Below are 20,152 nucleotides of genomic sequence, written 5' to 3'. Positions count from 1 at the left end.
CTAAACTTTACCAAGCATGATGTCCTTCTCCAGGGACTGATCCGTCCTGACAACGTGTCCGAAGTATGTAAGACGCAGTCTTGCCATTCTTGCCTCTAAGGAGCATTCTGGTTGTACTTCTTCTGAGACAGATTTGTCTCTTCTTTTGGCAGTCCATGGTATATTCAATATTCTTCTCCAACACCACAGTTCAAAGGCATCAGTTCTTCTTTGGTCTTTCTTAGTCATTGTTCAGCTTTCACATGCATGTGATGCGATTGAAAACACCATGGCTTGGGTCAGGTGCATCTTAGTCTTCAAGGCGACACCTTTGCTTTCAACACTTTAAAGAGGTCCTTTGCAGCAGATTTGCCCAATGCAATGTGTTGTTTGATTTCTTTACTGCTGCTTCCATGGCTGTTGATTGTGGATCCAAGTAAAATGAAATCCTTGACAACTTCAGTCTTTTCTCCATTTATCATGATGTTGCTCATTGGCCCAGTTGTGAGGATTTTTGTTTTCTTTATGTTGAGGTGCAATCCATACTGAAGGCTGTGGTCTTTGATCTTCCTCAGTAAGTGCTTCAAGTCCTCTTCACTTTCAGCAAGTAAGGTTGTGTCATCTGCATAACACAGGTTGTTAAAGAGTCTTCCTCTAATCTTGATGCCCCGTTCTGCTTCATACAGTCCAGCTTATCGGATTATTTCCTCAACATACAGATTGAATAGGTATCGTGAAAGGATACAACCATGATACACACCTTTCCTGACTTTAAACCAATCAGTATCCCCTTGTTTCGTCCGAACAACTGCCTCTTGATCTATGTACAGGTCCCTCATAAGCACAACTAAGTGTTCTGGAATTCCCATTCTTCGCAACATTATCCATAATTTGTTATGATCCACACAGTCGAATGCCTTTGCATAGTCAATAAAACACAGGTAAACATCCTTCTGGTATTCTCTGCTTTCAGCCAGAATCCATCTGACATCAGCAATGATATCCCTGGTTCCACATCCTCTTCTGAATCTGGCCTGAATTTCTGACAGTTCCCGGTCAATATACTGCTGCAGCTGGTTTTGAATGCTCTTCAGCAAAATTTTGCTTTTGTGTGATATTAATGATATTGTTCTGTACTTTCTGCATTCAGTGGGATCACCTTTCTTGGGAATAGGCATAAATGTGGATCTCTTCCAGTCAGTTGGCCAGGTAGCTGTCTTTCATATTTCTTGGCATAGACGAGTGAGCACCTCCAGTGCTGCATCCGTTTGTTGAAACATGTCAACTGATATTCCATCAATTCCTGGAGCTTCGTTTTTTGCCACTGCCGTCGGTGCAGCTTGGACTTTTCTTCAGTACCATCGGTTCCTCATCACATGCTACCTCTGGAAATGGTTGAGCATTGACTAATTCCTCACAGTCTAGGAGGCTAGAAGCACAAATTCAGGGTGTCAGCTCCAGGGCAGGCGTTCAGCTCTGGAGGAAGGTCCTTGTCATCAATCTTCCCCTGGTCTAGGAGCTTCTCAAATGCAAGGACCTCGGGTGAAAAGTATGCACTCTGCTCCTGGTGTTGCTTTCTTGATGGTATGAGGTTCTCCACTGTCTGCTTGCTTCCCTTTCCTTTTAACTCTTGTGAGATAAAAGGTGGTACAGGCCACACTCCAGGGAAGCTCCCTTTAAGTTGGATCTGGGATGTGACCTGAGTAAGGGTGTTACATCCCACCCTAATCATCTCTAACATAACCTAATCTTGCCTCATTAACTACCGGCAGAGATTAGGATTTACAACACATAAGAAAATTACATCAATCACAAAATGGAGGACTACCACATAATACTGGGAATCGTGGCCTAAGTCAATACGTATTTTGGGGAGACACAATTTAATCCATGACAATTACCCATGCTTGAATCTCGGGCCGTGGGGAAAGGATGCCCTTTTTTGTCAACTTCCTTTTTTTAAATATATATTTAAAAAGGAAACATCACTTCTATTGACGGTTAAGGGCCACATAACAAAAATACGGAACGCTTCACAAATTTGTGTGCCATCCTTGGGCAGGGCCATGCTAATCTCTCTGTATCATTCAATTTCAGTATACGTGCTGCGAAGGCAGCACTTGGTCAACTTCTGATCTCTCTAGAGCCAAGGAGAGATTTCTTGCTGCGTCACAGATATGTGGGGGTCTGCTGCACCATGTCATGGCATGCCGCCACGTGCTAGCTGCCCCACCCTTCATTTTGGCCCTTGCAGTCCCTTCTGGAAGGAGCCCTGGTAGCACTATGGTTAAGAGCTTGGCTGCTAACCGAAAGGTTGGTGGTTCGAACCCACCCAGCAGCTCTGTCGGAGAAAGACCTAATGATCTGCTTCCATAAAGATTATAGCCTACAAAACCTTATGCGGCAGTTCCACTCTGTCAAGTGGGGTCACTGTGACTTGGAATCCACTCAACGGCACCCAACAACAACGACTCCCTCCTGGGTTTGAATCTTTGGCCTCGTCTGGTACTGCAATCCCCCTACAGCAGTAACGTTCTGTCCTGACTTTTGCCCAGTGGCCGGCACCCTCTGTCCTCTGGAGCTGGTGCCAGCGACTCTTCTTTAGAGCTGGGCATCGTCTGCCACAGCACCTTTGCAGCCTGGTCAGAGACAGATCATCTCTACTGTCTGCCTGAGCTCCAGGTCTTAGCCTCAGCCTGGGGTCCCTGCCCCTGTGCTCTACCCACTGAGAAGACCCTTTTCCTTTGTTCTTTAACTCCTAAGGCTATTTGCCAAAACTTTCCTAAGAATCCCCCACCCATCTGTCTGTCTGTCGTACTGTGGTGTCTTGTGTTGTTGCTGTGATGCTGGAAGCTATCCCACTAGTATTTCAAATGCCAGCAGGGTAACTAGTTGGTGGTTTGAACCTACCCAGAGGCACCTCAAAAGACAGGCCTGGTGATCTGCTTCCAAAAATTCACAGCCTTGAAAACCCTATGGAGCAGTGTTACTCTGCACACGTGGGGTCGCCATGGGGTCGCCATGAGTCAGAATCAACTTGACAGGAACTTACAACGACAAAAACCCTTGGTGAACAGGTTTCAGTGGAGCTTCCAGACTAAGAGGAAGAAGAAAGGCCTGGTGATCTACTTATGAAAATTAGCCAGTGAAAACCCCGTGGATCACAACGAACGTTGTCCGATATAGGGCTGGAAGATGAGCCCCCTAGGTCGGAAGGCGCTCAAAACACACAGTGGCCGAAACGATGGACTGAGCATACCAACGATCACGAAGGTGGTGCCAGACTGGGCAACATTTCATTCTGTTATCCGTGGAGTCTCCGTGAGTTGGAGCCGAATAGACGGAAACTAATAACAGCACCCCTAAGAATGTAACCTTCCTCCTGTCCTGCTGTGTCTCCGGTACCATCCTTTGAAGCTGGTGAGCTTCCTTGACTTGACCTTGTGTGTGGGACTGGGCTTTCTCCCCACTGCCTGCCGTGTGGTGTTGTTTACAAGCCATTATCTTTTGTACCCAGTGCTGGAGCAAAGTGAGCCCCTGCCCTTCAGTGTGGATATCACAGGTAAGAACACATCGACGCAGCCTGAGATGCTCCTGGCTCTACAAGCCCCCTTCCGGTTTTCTGCAGTAACAATATTCTGGAGTGTTCCTGGGGCAGCAAACACCTGGTGTCTATGTGCCTCCTCCTCCTAGGGTCGCATTCAGAGTTGTATTCAGGATGTCCTGATGCCATTGAGTCCTTTCCTCCCCACTCTTAATTAGAACGTGTTCTGTCTCTATGTTGTGAGAGAGATAACATAGCAGTGCACTGAATAATAGCCCGATAGTCATGGTTGTCCTCAGCAACAAAGCTGCATTGGAATGTGACCTTTGGTAAGTAGCGTGAGTCTCAGTTGTGTGGATGTGGGCTGAGAAATCATTCCACCTGGGGCGATGGCTGGGTGGGGGTCCTGCCCTTTGTAGAGTCCTCACTGGATTCCCTCTCCTAGCAGATCTGAATATCTGGGTTGAAACTGATCTCTGTTTATCAAGAAAGAACCTGAAATAGATGCTCCGAGAAGTTACAACCACAAAAGGAGATGAAAAGGAAGTGAAACTAGCTTCTACCCATTGCGTTAGAGTTGATTCCGACTCATAGCAACCTTGTAGGACAGAATAGAACTGCCCCATCAGGTTCCCAAGGCTGGAACCTTTATGGGAGCAGATCGCTACGTCTTTCTCCCATGGAGGGGATGGTAGGTTTGAACCGCTGACCTTTCGTTTAGTAGTTGATTGCTTTAACCATTGCACCACCAGGGCTCCCTGAAACTCGCTGTTAGGGGGTACTTACCAAGTGCCAAATTGAGGTTCTTAGATGCATTTTCTTGTGTGATCATTTGCCTCTCCCAATAACCATGTGGGGTAGAATATGCATTGTCCATTTTACAGATGAGAAACCCAAGGCTCAGGGAGAAGTTAAGGAATTGGTCCAAGTGTCTGAATCCTGGCTCCACACTTGCAGGCTCTGCCCAGTAATGGCAACCACTGAGTTGACTCATGGCAGTCCCATGTGTATCAGACGAGAGCTGTGCTCCATAGGGTTTTCAATGGCCAATGTTTTGGAAGTAGATTGCCAGGCCTTTCTTCTGAGGTGTTTCTGGGTGGACTCGAACCTCCAACCTCTCAGTTAGCAGCCAAGCACATTAGCCAGTTGTACCACCCAGAGATTCCAGTAAGTGGTACCACCGGGATTAGAGTCAAGTGCATCAGACTGTAGTACCCATGGCATGCATACTATGGTGTAAGCCCAGACATTTTCATGGACATGACATCTATCCTCACCTCTCCTACAAGCTCCAAAGTTTTAAACATTGTGGTGGTTTTCTGAAGGTGCCCAGTCCAAGCCTAGTTGCCATGAAGACTCAGAGCATATTTGGGCCTAGCATTTTCCTTGCTGACACTGTGACCTGCATGCAATCAGGTAAAAAAGAATCTAGGAGCAGAACCTTTGTAAAAATAGAATTTTATTATAAACAGGGACCTTTAACCCTAAGTGTGGCCACAGAGGGGGTGGGGGGGAGGGTTAAAAATGAGAAAGTGGACACAGACATGGCGGACTTGGGGAAAGCGGGTGTGACTTCTCAAACAGCACAAGCCAAAGGCTGACCGCTGTCTACTGCCAGCACTGAGAAGGAAAGGGCCACAGAGAACATTTGTTTAAAGTACTGGTCATTATGGCAGCCACACAGGCGAGTCTCACTCCCACAGAGCCTGGGCTCCTTGGTTCTGGGCTGTCAGGCCAGAAATGACAGGATTCTGAGCAGGAGAAATTCAAGGTTTTCATTCTGTAGGTCCCTGCCTTGAGGACTCAACTTGGACTGCTTTCGGGCAGAGTGACCATAAGTCACTGGGAGAATAATGGTGTCACTCATTAAACTGGAAGCACAGGTGGTGCATTGGTTAAGCGCTCTGCTAACCGAAAGTTCAGCTGTTTGAACCCACCAGCTGCTCCTCGGGAGAGAGATGTGGCAATCTGCTTCCATAAAGATAACAGCCTTGGAAACCCTGTGGGGCAGTTCTACTCTGTCTTATAGGGTGGCTGTGAGTTGGTTTGGTCACTAAACCAAGTGACTATGAAGGAGAAGCAGGCTCTGGGGAAGATCTTGAGCTCTGTTAGGGCGTGCGGAATTAGAGGTGGCTTTGGCACACACCTCTTTCATACTTAAATGATCAAATTCATTGCCGTCAAGTCGATGCCTACGCATAGCGACCCTCTAGACGGAGTAGAACTGCCCCACAGGGTTTCAAGGCTGTGATCTTTACAGCAGCAGACTGCCACATCTTTCTCCCTTGGAGCAGCTGGTGGGTTCGAACTGCCGAACTTTTGTTTAGCAGTCAAGCGCTAAACCACTGGGCCACTCTAAATGATAGAGCGTCTGAAAGTGCACTGCACAGAATCTATTATTAAGTGTTTGTTTCTTCAATTTTCTATTTGAGTCATCATAGGACATGGTTGATACCCAGAAAGCCATAGATGAGATTCAGTGCTGAAAACATTTTCTGCCTGTAGCAGATGCACGCTGACAACTGGGATAGATTGGCTGTGGCAAGAAGGCTGTTTTTCTCCATTCTTTACTAGCGATTTTTTTTCTTTATTTGACTTCAGAATTGGACAGAAAAAGCACCTCAACCAACTTTGAGTATTTGAAAAAAAAAAAAAATGCCAAATGACTCCACAGGGAGATTTATAATTCAGTCCACTACTGACATTAAGCCTGGAAGCAAACAAAGTCAGTACTTTATTGCTAAGGGGATTAATTAGTTAGTATTTATAAAGGGCTTTGAAGATGAAAAATACTCTATAAAGTATTATTAAGGTCACCTGGGGCTCCGTTTTCTTTCTATTATGTAGGAAGATGTATTCTTTAGACTAGTTATGGATTCTAATAGAGAAAATAAAAGGGGAAAAAGAAAGAGAATTCACAAAAGAATGAGACCCACTGATTTTTCCTTCTTTTAAAGGAATTTCTCTAACAGTAGAAAACTTTCTTGACATCTCGACCAGAAAATGAACACATGGTTACAATTCTTTCTATTCTGTGGGCTGGCATCGGGTCCTCCTGCCTCCTTCTTCAGTCTTGCTTTCTGTGGGCAAGTGAGTGAGTGTTTGAAAGCTCAGGCTTGAAAAAGGAGAGGTAGCTATGGTTTCCTGCTGAATGGCAGACTGCCCATGCAGGAAATTCAAATGGCCCAGACTTAAGGGAATTGCAAGGAGTCCAGGTGATGCAGTGTAAAAAAGCTGGGCTGCTAATTGAAAGGTCAGCAGTTCGAACCCACCAGCCACTCCATGGGAGAAAAGACCAGGCTATTAGCTCCTGTAAAGACTTACAGCCTAGGAAACCCTATAGAGCAGTTCTACTCTGTCACGTGGAATCAACTCAACAGCACACAACAAGGGAATTTCAAATATCATAAGGGTCTCCCATGGTGGACAGGTTCCAGTAACACTTCCAGACTAAGACAGACTAGGAAGAAAGGCCTGGCAATCTACTTCCAAAAATCAATCAATGCCAACTCTATGGCTCACAGCAGAGTATTGCCTAATATGGTGCTGGAAGATGAGTCCCCTAGGCTAGAAGGCACTCACAGTACACAGTGGTATGGATCACAGCAGAGTATTGCCTAATATGGTGCTGGAAGATGAGTCCCCTAGGCTAGAAGGCACTCACAGTACACAGTGGTATGGATCATAGCAGAGTATTGCCTAATATAGTGCTGGAAGATGAGTCCCCTAGGCTAGAAGGCACTCACAGTACACAGTGGTATGGATCACAGCAGAGTATTGCCTAATATGGTGCTGGAAGATGAGTCCCCTAGGCTAGAAGGCACTCACAGTACACAGTGGCCTCAACAATGAACTCAAAATTAGCAACAATGGTGAAGATGGCACAGGATTGGGCAACATTTCGTTCCGTTGTACATAAGGTCGCTATGAGTTGCAGCCAGGTCAAATGCAACTAACAACAAGGGGGTTTTGCCCACTGAAGACAAAAGTCTGGTTGGTGTGCAAATAATGTCTTGGCGGGTGCCTAGCAGGGGTGGTCTCCCTCACTGTCACCCATAAGCACTGCGGGTCTAGGGACAGCACAGCCAAGTGTGACCTAGATAATTCCCAAGGGCACTGGAACAAGAATAATTTCTTATTAACGTAGTATCCAAGGCAGATAAACTAGAGGGCGACAGACTTTCATGGGGAGCCTCTTGCTACACCAAATATCAGTTTAAAGGCTAAAACACTGAGCCAATGGGCTTGGGGACCTGAGATGCCACTGACTGGGTGAAGGTAGAACCCTGGAAGATTCTCGGGCTACGCTTTAGCAGCAGGTGCGGGCTGCCTTCAATCCTGGAGGTGGAGGCTGAAGGAGGGCCCAGCCACGCCATAAGTAACTTTGACCACTGGAACCTCTTTGGCCCCTATGTTGTTGTTAGACACCATGAAGTCAATTCCTACTCACAGTGACCCCATGTAACAGAGTAGAGCTCCTCCATAGGGTTTCCTAAGCTGTCATCTTTATAGGAACAGATTGCCAGGTCTTTCTCCCTTGGAACCGCTCAGTGCATTGAAATGGCAATTACAGCCAAGAAAACCTTACGGGGCAATTCTACTCTGTCATATGCAGTCACTGTGAGTGGGAATTGACTCGACGGCAAACAACAACAACATACATATATACATACACATATCTATATATATTTCCATTTAACATTTTACCCAAGATGGAACAGGAACTGAACATAACTTTCATTTTTTCTTTCTTGCCAAATCCAACATCTTGAGAAGATCCTAAGGAACAATTGCCCAAGGTCAAGTATAGTCAGGAAAAAAAAAAAAGTCCATAAATTGGATAATTAACTCTTAAATAGTCAAGTTGAGGAGCCCAGGTGGCTCAATGGTTAAGTGCTTGGCTGCTAACCAAAAGGTCAGTGCTTTGAACCCACCAGCTGCTCAGTGGGAGAAAAGACCAGGCAGTCTCCTTCCATAAAGGTTCAAACCTAGGAAACCCTATGGGGCATGTCTGCTCTGCCACATGGGGTCACTATGAATTGAAATTGCCTTGACAGCACCCAACAACAACATGAGAAGTTCCAAGGCTGCTTCTCCTGACTGCACACCGCCTCTTCATTCTAGCTCCTGGAGTCAGCCAGGTCATGCCCTGGGGACCAGCTGTCAGCACAGAGAAGGCTCCTGGCACTGAGGCCAGTGTCTGGGACCCACTGAGCACCCCCATTCTGGCGTTCTGTGGTACACACGAGAGCTGATTGAGTGCAGCTGTGACCATTCCTCAGCCACAGGTGAAGCCCAAGGTTGCTCTGCTCATGAATCCCCTCTGACCCCATGTCCGTCCTCCACCCTCTCCTGCCTGCCCTGTGCCAGGATGCTCACTTGAAGATCTGCAGCATATGGCTCTCTTGTCCTCTAGCTACCAGTTAGCTTTGGCCACGGGCGATTGAAGGTGGGAAGGGACGATGTCAAGGTGTTTGGCCCCCCAACCTCTCCCTGCCAGACAAGATTCTGGCTGAATTTCTTTTCCTTCCAGCTACACCTCCTGTCAGATGGGCGCTCGGACTGAAACCCCTTAAGGCTCTAGTTCTCAAGGCTCTGATAGCACCATCTCCTCCCCTTTCCCCTTCAGGCTGCTGTGGTGATAGCTTCCCCTGTTACTACCCCTGGGGGCCTCAACAGTGCTTACTGGTTCCCTTAACCCCTCCTTCCCCTCAGTAAATTGTCCCTTCATTAAACTTTCCTCAGATGGTATTTTGATCAAAGATTCTATGGAAGAATCCTGATCAAAAGGGGGAAAATGTAGCACAGAATTTCATACTGTCATGGAATCTAGACTTTCTGGAGCCATGGAAGCTGGATGAACCCCTGAAACTATTGCCCTGAGATAATCTTTAAACCTAAACCTTAAACCAAAAACATCTCCTGAAGTCTTCTTTAAACCAAGTAACACTCTAGCTTGATTAGTGAAGAATGTCTGCCTTAAGCATTGTGCTCTTTTAAAGAACTATCTGTGTGGGACCAAAGTGACAACAACAACTCCCAAAGTTTCACAGGAAGCTTAGCAGGCAGTGAATTCATATTAATGGGGGAGGAACAATTCAGAAAAGGAGGGTGAGGAAGGTAATCACTGTTGCTGAATTATACACGTAGAAATGGTTGAATTGGTGTACGTTCTGCTCTGTGTATTCTCAGCAACAACAGCAAAAAAACAAAATCAATTAAAAAAAAAAAAACCTTTCCTCAGATGAGTCATTTAAATGCTCCACCTCTTTTCTGCCCAGACCTAACTGATAGAGCCATAAAACGTAAGCTCCTTAGGAGAAGGCTATGTTCAATTCCATGTTATAGCTCCAATTCTTAGCAGAGTGTCTGGCCCATGTTTATTAAATGAACACCGAATGAGTGATGAATGAATGAATTGCATGAATGAATGGTCTGTTCACTACAACTGGGAATGAGTCAATGAAGTCTTAAATCCATTGCTGCCGTGTCAATTCTGACTCATAGAGACCCTGTAGGACAGAGTAGACCTATGGAAGAATCCTGATCAAGGCTGTAAATCTTTGCAGAAGTAGGCTGCCACATGTTTCTCCCATGGAGCAGCAGATGGGTTTGAACATCCAACCCTTTGGTTAGCAGCCAGGCTCTTTAAACTGAGCCATTGGGACTTCTAGTGATGTCTTACAGCACAATAAAACAGAAACCCAACACCCCAACTTCCAGAAGTTGGTGAGAAGGGCTTTCAATAGGGAAGTACAACACTTCACTAAGGTGGCTGTGGCATGTGACTCCAGAGAATACACGTGACAATGAAACCATCTGTTTGCAGCTGAGTTCCCCATGAAGACCCACAGTAATAGGAGCACAACAGTTGGAAACACCCTCAACTTCCTGGCCAATGGTGTGTCTCTAGGGGGAAGCCAGGTTATGTTTCTCCCTTAATGCAGACCGTGAAAAGAAAGGCAACTGGAAAGGATTCTTGTTCCCCTTTTACTGTGAGAGCAAGGAAGAAAGAGAGCAGCCCACGGGCTACAAAGGCAGGGAAGGGAAGCACTTGTGTCTAATTAGAAGTGCTTGGTTAACATTTCCTTGCCCTCTCCAATAGCTGTCCCACGTAGCCTGCTCCAAGAGAGGGAAGATGTTAAGAATGAATGAGCCACAAGATAACAACTACTGGTTTTTACTCCTTAGGAGGAAAACATACCGAAGGAAGCCAAAGTCTCAGAGAAGAAACTACCTACAGGTCTAATAGACTACAGGAGCCATTGTCTCACCTACCCTGAGACCAGAAAAACTAGATGGTGCCCGTCTACCACTATCAACCGTTCTGATCAGGACCAAAGTAGATGGACTCAGGTGGAACAGGAGAAAAATGTGGATCAGAACTCAAATTCTAAAAAAAGTCCAGGCTTGCTGGGCCAGTCGAGATTGGAGAACTCCCTGAGGCTATCACCCTGAGATGTTCTTTAAACTTTGAACGGAAGCTATCCCCTGAGATCACCTTTTAGCAAAATAACAGATTGACACACAAAATCAAGGATATTACCCATGAATATAGGGCTCCATTAAAAAACCATCTGTACAAAAAATAAAAACAAAAATCCATCTATATGAGAGCAAAAAGGTCACCAATTACTCTAAAGCAAAGACGAGAAGGCAAGGGGCCCCAGGGAAACTAAAATACTGGAAATGGAATAACCAGAACACAGTTAATGAGAATATTGACACATTGTAAAAAAATGTAACTAATGTCAATGAACAGCTTGTGTAGAAATTCTCAAATGGGAAGCTAATTTGCTGTGTAAACTTTCACAGAAAAACACAGTAAAATATTATTAAAAAAAAAAAAAAGAATGAGCCACTATGGAAACTAGGCTTACTGAGCCTGGAGGAGCCCCTGAATCTAATGCCCAGAAATAAACCTTGAACCGAAACTATCCCGTGAAGCCATCCTTAAACTAAATAGCTGTTTAGCTCAATTAACAAAGAACGTTTTAGAACATTTGCCTCTCACAGCGCTCTTATAAAGAATTATCTATAGGAGTGCAAACTGAAAACAGTTAATTTAAAGCACAGATGAGAACTTTAAGGGGCAGAGAGCCTGATTTTGTTAAAAAAACGTTTTTTCAGTGAAGGTTTTCTCAGCAAATTAGGATCCCATTGGACAATTTCTGCACAAATTGTTTAATGACAGCAGTTACATGTCTCACAATCTGTCAACATTTTCTCTAATTGCGCTCTGGTTGTTCCGTTTCTAGTACTCTAGTTTCCCTGCCCCGCTTGTCTTCTCTTCTTTACTTTAGAGTCATTGTTGACCTTTGGGCCTGCTATAGATGGTTTTTTAATGGAGCCCCGTACCAGACAGCCTAATTAATGGTGGTGAAACAACACGGGTAGAGACAGAATGGTGGCACAGTGTGACCTATGTAACCAATTTCATGTTGAAATTGTGAATGGGTGTACGTTTGGTTGTGTTTATTGCCACCAAAAATAAATAAAATATTAACAATAAAAGAATGAAAGAGCCACATTGATGACATTCAACTTGTCATGAGTATCCGCTGTACTTTCCATCTTAGAGCAGAAATACTTTGGAAGAAGGATCTCAGTTGGGTAATTCTTTTTGCATGGGTGTTTGGAAAAGCATGGCACATGTCGAGGCAATTATTGAGTATATTCTGTGATTTGAGGATTACGGGCCAGGTGGAGACTAGGAGGCAGACCTGGCAATCATCCCAGGAAGAGAGTACCAGGTTCTTACTCTATACTAAGGAAGCGAACTGGGATACATTGGGACTGCATGGCCTTTAATTCCTCTGTTGTTGTGGTTGGGTGCTGTCGAGTCAATTCTGACTCATAGCAGCGCCGTGTGACAGAGTAGAGCTACCCCATAGAGTTGCCTAGGGTGTAATCTTTACAGGAGTGGATCACCTGGTCTTTTCTCCCGTGGAGCCACTGGGTGGGTTCAAGCTGCTGACCTTTTGGTTAGCAGCCTAGCGCTTAACCATTGTGCCACCAAGGTTCTTTTTTAATTCCTCTAGTGCCCTGGTTTCACTGGTCTCCATAGGCATCCATAAGGCTACGCAACCTGCATCCACTCCACTGGGTGTTACTCCACCATTTCCCCAGATTCCTGGTGCTGACCCCTGTGTTTGCATCAGCGGGGGTCGATGTGTTATGTGTCAATTCAACCCCACGAACAACAAAGATAATGAATGTTTACCACAGCCAACTGAGTCTGTCAAGATGATCTGTTTTGCTCTGATGCTTTAAAAGCCCTTTCCTGGTCACTGGCCATCAGTGGCTTCACTGGAGTCTTGGGATTCACCATGGCAGTGACACTTGACCATCTCTTTCAGCCACTCACCAACCCTCCAGGGAATCCCCTTGGGGGGCCTCTGTGGGTCTTCGGATGTTACTTCCTCAGGAAGAATCTCATCTCTAGGAGGTAATCCATTATAGATATATTCGAGGAAGATGATTTCATTATCTGCCTAGATAACACTAGAAAGATCTAGAGAGATCTATCCAGCTCTTCATCTATTTATCCATTGATTGATCGATTTGCCAGTCCCTGAGTGATACAAATGATTAAACTCTTGACTACTAACTGAAAGGTTGGTGGTTTGAACCCATCCAGAGGTGCCTCGAAGAAAGATCTGGCAATCTGCTTCCAAAGGTTACAGCCATGGAGTGTAGCTCTACTCTGCATGAGTCGGAATCGATTTGATGACAACTAGTTTAGTTATTCTAAATGCTCTACATGTTTTAATTCATTTCATTCTCAACAACCATGAGTTGAGTATTATTATCATCTACATTTTCAGATAAAGCAACTGAGCAGCAGAGAAGTTAAATAACCTGCCCACGGTCACAGAGCAAAGGAGTGTCAGAGATGGTGTTCTTAGATGTCCTGGCTCTACAGCCAGCAAGGAACCACTCACTACCTTCCCCTCAGGGTTTACTTTTATTTATTTTGCAAAAATATACACAAGAAAACACACACCCATTTAACAGCTTTTACATGTCCAGTACAATGACAAAGGCTGCATACTTTCCATTGTGGCACATTCTCACCATTTCTACCCATATTGCTTCACCACCGTTAACTTAGACTCTCTGCCCCTTAAAGTTCTCATCTGTGCTTTAGGGTTACTGTTGTCAACTCCATTTCATATAGATAGTTCTTTAAAAGAGTGCAGTGATCAAGGCAAACCTTCTTTATTAGTTGAAATAAAGTGTTGTGTAGCTTTAAAATGACTTCATGGGATAGTTTCAGTTCAAAATTTAAATATGGTTTCCAGGGAATGGATTTGGAGGTTCCTCCAGTTGCAATGGACCCAGTAAGTCTGGTTTCTACAAGAATTTTAAGTTCTGTTCCACAATTTTACACCTTTTGATTCCCTTGGGTTTTGAAAACAGATATTTTACTTGTCAGGGTTTTATTGGATGTAGAGAATACCTGACCACCATCAACTGCACAATGTTTTCCTGAACTACTTTTGTTTAGTGTAAAACCAGTTGCCGTTGAATTGACTTCGACTCCTGGTAACCCCATGTGTGTCAGAGTAGAACCGTGCTCCACAGGGTTTTCAATGGCTGGTTTTTCAGAAGTAGCTCATCAGGCTTTCTTCCAAGGTGCCTCTGGGTGGACTTGAATCTCCAACCTTTCCATCAGCAGCAAAGCACGTTAATCATTTGCACCACTGAGGGGCTCCGTTGTTTAGTATAACATTGTTAAAAACCAAGCAAGATTTTAATGTGTGGCTGAAGGAAATGGCCATCCATTCCAAGAGTGGAAGAAAAGCTGGCTATACTGCCTTGTAGACAGAGAAGATGCTGAATTCACCCAACAGGCTCCTGCCTGAAGGGTGTGCAAAGAAAAATTTGACTAAGTCTTATAGGATCTTTGCCTCAGGTTGCCATCTTGGAGCCCTTATCTGACACAATCCCACTAGACCATTCATGCAGATTCACCATCTTTTATAGACAAAGCCGCCATGATGTTTGAGTCTGATATGACAAGCGTTCTGATAAGTCATACCAAAGACAGTGCCTGCAACATAATGGACAGTCAGCAATTGTTGGCTGGATGAGCGAACGAGTGGATAAACGAATGAAGCAAAAGACTGTACCACCAAACCATTCGGGCGTTTAGTGGCTAAGAATTCTTGCCACGCAGGGACTGAATGGACAAATGCCTGCTCTTCTTGCGTGTGCAGTGGCTTGTGATACCGGTTTAACCTGGGTTTAAGGGTTAGAGTTGGGAATAAGGCCCGAAGTTTGCACACAGAGCCTCCTGGTATAAAAAGACTCCTTAAACTTGAATTCTACTCTCAAATCATGCTACGATCAAAAGGTGGAGTTCTGAGAGATCACAGATTTCGTCGATGATGGTCATATGTTGTTGTTGTTGTTAGGTGCCGTCAAGTCAGTTCTGACTCATAGTGACCCTATGCGCAACAGAATGAAACACTGCCCGGTCCTGCGCCATCCTGACAATCCTCGTTATGCTTGAGCTGATTGTTGCAGCCACTCTGTCAATCCACCTCATTGAGGGTCTTCTTCTTTTCCACTGACCCTGTACTCTGCCAAGCATGATGTCCTTCTCCAGGGACTCATCTCTCCTGATAACATGTCCAAAGTACGTAACACAAAGCCTCGCCGTCCTTGCTTCTATGGGGCATCCTGGTTGTATTTTTCCAAGACAGATATGTTCATTCTTCTGAAAGTCCAAGGTATATTCAATATTCTTCGCCAACACCGCAATTCAAAGGCGTCAACTTTTTTTCGGTCTTCCTTATTCATTGTCCAGCTTTCACATGCATATGATGTGATTGAAAAGACTATGGCTTGGGTCAGCCACACTTATTCTTCAGGGTGACATCTTTGCTCTTCAACACTTTGAAGAGGTCCTTTGCAGCAGATTTACCCAATGCAATGCATCTTTTGATTTCTTGACTGCTGCTTCCATGGCTGTTGATTGTGGATCCAAGTAAAATGAAATCCTTGACAACTTCAGTCTTTTCTCTGTTTGTCATGGTGTTGCTCATTGGTCGAGTTGTGAGGATTTTTGTTTTCTTTATGTTGAGGTGCAATCCATACCGAAGGCTGTGGTCTTTGATATTCCTTAGTAACTGCTTCAAGTCCTCTTCACTTTCAGCAAGCAAGGTTGTGTCATCTGCATAACGCAGGTTATTAATGAGTCTTCCTCCAATCGTGATGCCCTGTTCTTCTTCATATAGTCCAGCTTCCTGTATTATTTGTTCAGCATACAGACAGATTAAATAGGTATGGTGAAACCCGGATGCACACCTTTCCTGACTTTAAACCAATCAGTATCCCCTTGTTCTGTTCAAACAACTGCCTCTTGATCTATGTAAAGGTTCCTCATGAGCACAATCAAGTGTTCTGAAATTCCCATTCTTCGCAGTGTTATCCATAGTTTGTTATGATCCACACAGTCGAATGCCTTTGCATAGTCAATAAAACATGACTAATAATAAACAACTTCTTCACTGCAAATACCTTCCTTCACCAACATAAATGGTGACTATACACACGGACCTCGCTAGATGGAACACACAGAAATCAAATTGACTTCATCTGTGGAAAGAGACGATGGAAAAGCTCAATATCATCAGTCAGAACAAGGCCAGGGGCCGACTGTGGAACAGACCATCAATTGCTCACATGCAAGTTCAAGCTGAAACTGAAGAAAATCAGAGCAAGTCCAGGAGAGCCAAAATATGACCTTGAATATATCTCACCTGAATTTAGAGACCATCTCAAGAACATATTTGACGCATTGAACACTAGTGACCAAAGACTAGACGAGTTGTGGAATGACATCAAGGACACCATCCATGAAGAAAGCAAACGGTCACTGAAAAGACAGAAAAGAAAGAAAAGACCAAGGCGGATGTCAGAGGAGACTCTGAAACTTGCTCTTGAGCGTCGAGCAGCTAAAGCAAAAGGAAGAATTGATGAAGTAAAAGAACTGAACAGAAGATTTCAAAGGGCCTCTCGAGAAGACAAAATAAAGTATTATAATGACATGTGCAAAGAGCTGGAGATGGAAAACCAAAACGGAAGAACATGCTCGGAGTTACTCAAGCTGAAAGAGATGAAGAAAAAATTCAAGCCTCGAGTTGCAATAGTGAAGGATTCTATGGGGAAAATATTAAATGATGCAGGAAGCATCAAAAGAAGATGGACGGAATACACAGAGTCATTATACCAAAAAGAATTAGTTGATATTAACTATTTCAAGAGGTGGCATATGATCAGGAACCGATGGTACTGAAGGAAGAAGTCCAAGCTGCTCTGAAGACATTGGAGAAAAACAAGGCTCCAGGAATTGATGGAATATCAATTGAGATGTTTCAACAAACAGATGCAGCACTGGAGGTGCTCACTCGTCTATGCCAAGAAATATGGAAGACAGCTTCCTGGCCAACTGACTGGAAGAGATCCATATTTATGCCTATTCCCAAGAAAGGTGATCCAACCGAATGTGGAAATTATAGAACAATATCAGTAATATCACACGCAAGCAAAATTTTGCTGAAGGTCATTCAAAAACGGCTGCAGCAGTATATTCACAGGGAACTGCCAGAAATTCAGGCCGGTTTCAGAAGAGGACGTGGAACCAGGGATATCATTGCTGATGTCAGATGGATCCTGGCTGAAAACAGAGAATACCAGAAGGATGGTCATATATTCTTTCTTATTTGAGGAGCCCTGGTGGTGCAGTGGATAAGGGCTCGGCTACTAACTGAAGGGTTGGCAGTTTGAACCCACCAGCTGCTGTGCAGAAGAAAAGACCTGGCAATCTGTTCTCATAAAGATTACAGCCTAGGAAACCCTATGGGCCAAGTTCTCCTGTGTCCTATAGGGTCGCTATGAGTTGGAACAGACTCAATGGCACCCAACCACAACAACAACATTGTGCCCTTGGGAAACGGGCGGTGTCTATCTTATGATTACAGTTCAGTGTTAGAGAAAAACAGCTCTCTGAAAAAGCCCAATAGAATAAGTGCCTTATTTTCTGAAGCTAGGCCTTGTCAATCCTACTGACGTGGGAATTGAAGGAACTCTGAAGTAAACATCCACCTGTTGTTGTTCGCTGCTGTTGAGTCCCCTCCAACTCATGGCAACCCCATCACGGCATTGCCCAGTCCTGCTCCATCCCCATGACTGGTTGTGGACCAGACTTTTGTGATGTATAGGGTTTTCATTGGCTGTTTTTCCGAGGTAGGTCGCCAGGCCTTTCCTCTTAGTCCATCTTAGTCCGGAAGCGCCACTGCAACCTGTTCAGCATCATAGCAACACACAACCTCCGCTGACAGATGAGTGGTGGCTGCACATGAGGTGCAATGGCCAGGAATCAAACCTGGGTCTCCTGCATGAAAGGAGAGAATTCTACCATTGAATTACCACTACCCCATAGCATTCGTAGCATTCACCTATTTTCCCCCAGATAGCCATTCGTTAGCTCTTACAAAGCAGCTGCAATGATAGGGTTCGGGTTCATTCACTAAAACATTCCTTCTCCCATCACCAAGGATCTTACTGCCCTCCTGCCCAGGGGACCACTGCCCACCAGACATCAGTCTGTCTGCTGGCCTCAAACAGGGGCTTGAGGGCATTTTGCCCACCCTCCCCCCACCCCCCCCCCCCCCGCCAAGGGCAGCCCACTTGGTTGGAGCCTTGTGTACAGTGGCCTGAGAGACTGTCTAGGAACCTGGGTATGTTAAAGGGAGCAGAGGCTTTCAGGACTAAATAATTTAATGTTTGCAAAACTCTTAGAATGTCCCATCCCATCTGGAGCGAAGGAGAATGAAGAAAACCAAAGACACAAGGAAAATATTAGTAAAGGACTAAAGGACTGCATGAACCACAGCCTCCACTAGCCTGAGCTCAGAACTGAATGGTGTCCGGCTACCACCACTGATCGCTCTGATGGAGATCACAATAGACAGTCCTGGAAGGAGCGGGAGAAAATGTAGGACAAAATTCAAATTCACATAAAAAGACCAGACTTATTGGTCTGACAGAGACTGGAGAAACCCCGAGACTATGGATTTGGACACCTAACTCAGAACTGAAGCCATTCCTGAAACCCACTTTTCAGACAAAGATTAGACAGGCCTATAAAGCAAACAGTAACACACATGAGGAACATGCTTCTTAGTTCAACCAAGTATATGAGACCAAATGGGCAATTCCTGCCCAAAAGTAGGACAAGAAGGCAAGAAAGGACAGGAACTGGATGAGTGGACATAGGGAACCCAGGGTGGAAAGGAGGAGAGTGGTGACACATTGTGGGAATTGCAACCAATGTCACAAAACAGTGTGTGTATAAATTTTTGAATGAGAAACTAATCTGAGATGTAAACTTTCACTTAACCAAAATAAAATAATTCTTAGAATACTGTTTGATTAAAGGAAAGATGTGGCTGAACTGGGGAAATCACAGCTTTAGGTTGTATCATCTATAGAATAAAAGAGAATTGATTTGTCTTTTTTAAAAAGAACTCGTTTTCCATTGCTTAAAAATCCACATATTAAGAACTCTCAATAAAATAGGTATAGACGGTATAATAGGTATAAAGGGCATCGAAATTGATAATGAAGAAATTAAACGGTCCCTATTTGCAGATGATATGATACTATGGAAACCCTGGTGGTGTAGTGGTTAAGTGCTATGGCTGCTAACCAAGAGGTCAGCAGTTCGGATCCGCCAGGCACTCCTTGGAAACTCTATGGGCAGTTCCACTCCGTCCTATAGGGTCACTATGAGTCGGAATCAACTTGACGGCTGTGGTTGGTGGAGTGGATAATACTATACATAGAAAACCTAAAGACTCCATGAGAAAACTACTGGAACTAATAGAAAAATTCAGCAGAGTAGCAGGATACAAGATAAACATAGAAAAATCGGTTGGGTTCCCGTATGCCAATAAAGAGAAGGATGAAAAGGAAATCAGAAAAACAATACCATTTATAATAACCCCTAAAAAAATAAAATACTTAGGAATAAATCTAACCAGGGATGTAAAAGACCCATGCAAAGAAAACTACAAAACACTACTGCAAGAAACCAAAAGAGATCTACATAAATGGAAAAACATACCATGCTCATGGATGGGTAGATTCAATGTTGCGAAAATGACAATTCTACCTAAAGCCATTTACAAATACAATGAAATCCGAATCCAAATACCAACAACATTCTTTAAAAGATGGAAAAACTAATCATTATCTTTACAAGGAAAGGGAAGAAGCCCCAGATAAGTAAGGCACCAATGAAGAAGAAGAACAAAGTAGGAGGACTCGCACTACCTAACCTCAGAACCTACTACGGTGGTCAAAACAGCCTGGTACTGGTACAGTGACAGATACATTGACCAATGGAACAGAACTGAGAACCGAGATGTAAATCCATCCACCTACGGTCACCTGCTGGTATCTGAATACCAGTGGCATAGCTGACAACATCACAGCAACATGCAAGCTCCCACAGTATGACAAACTGACAGACAAAGACCTAAATGTAAAGCCTAAAACTATAAAGTTCATAGAAGAAAAAATAGGATCAACACTAGAGGCCCTAATACATGGCAT

At 44.4% G+C, this 20,152-nt stretch overlaps 1 non-coding gene across 1 annotated transcript; it reads right to left on the bottom strand.

Annotated features, from left to right (window-relative positions):
* Window positions 1–1,996: 1,996 nt before the first annotated feature.
* On the bottom strand, window positions 1,997–2,099 carry LOC111751690 (U6 spliceosomal RNA). The gene has a single exon (XR_002786788.1). It is a non-coding gene; the product is annotated as a U6 spliceosomal RNA (small nuclear RNA).
* Between the last annotated feature and the right edge of the window lie 18,053 nt (window positions 2,100–20,152).

Source organism: Loxodonta africana, chromosome 23, assembly GCF_030014295.1.
Source record: "Loxodonta africana isolate mLoxAfr1 chromosome 23, mLoxAfr1.hap2, whole genome shotgun sequence".
Lineage (NCBI taxonomy): Eukaryota > Metazoa > Chordata > Mammalia > Proboscidea > Elephantidae > Loxodonta > Loxodonta africana.
The sequence above is the reverse complement of the archived record's forward strand: the minus strand, read 5'-3'. Positions and strand labels throughout refer to the sequence as shown.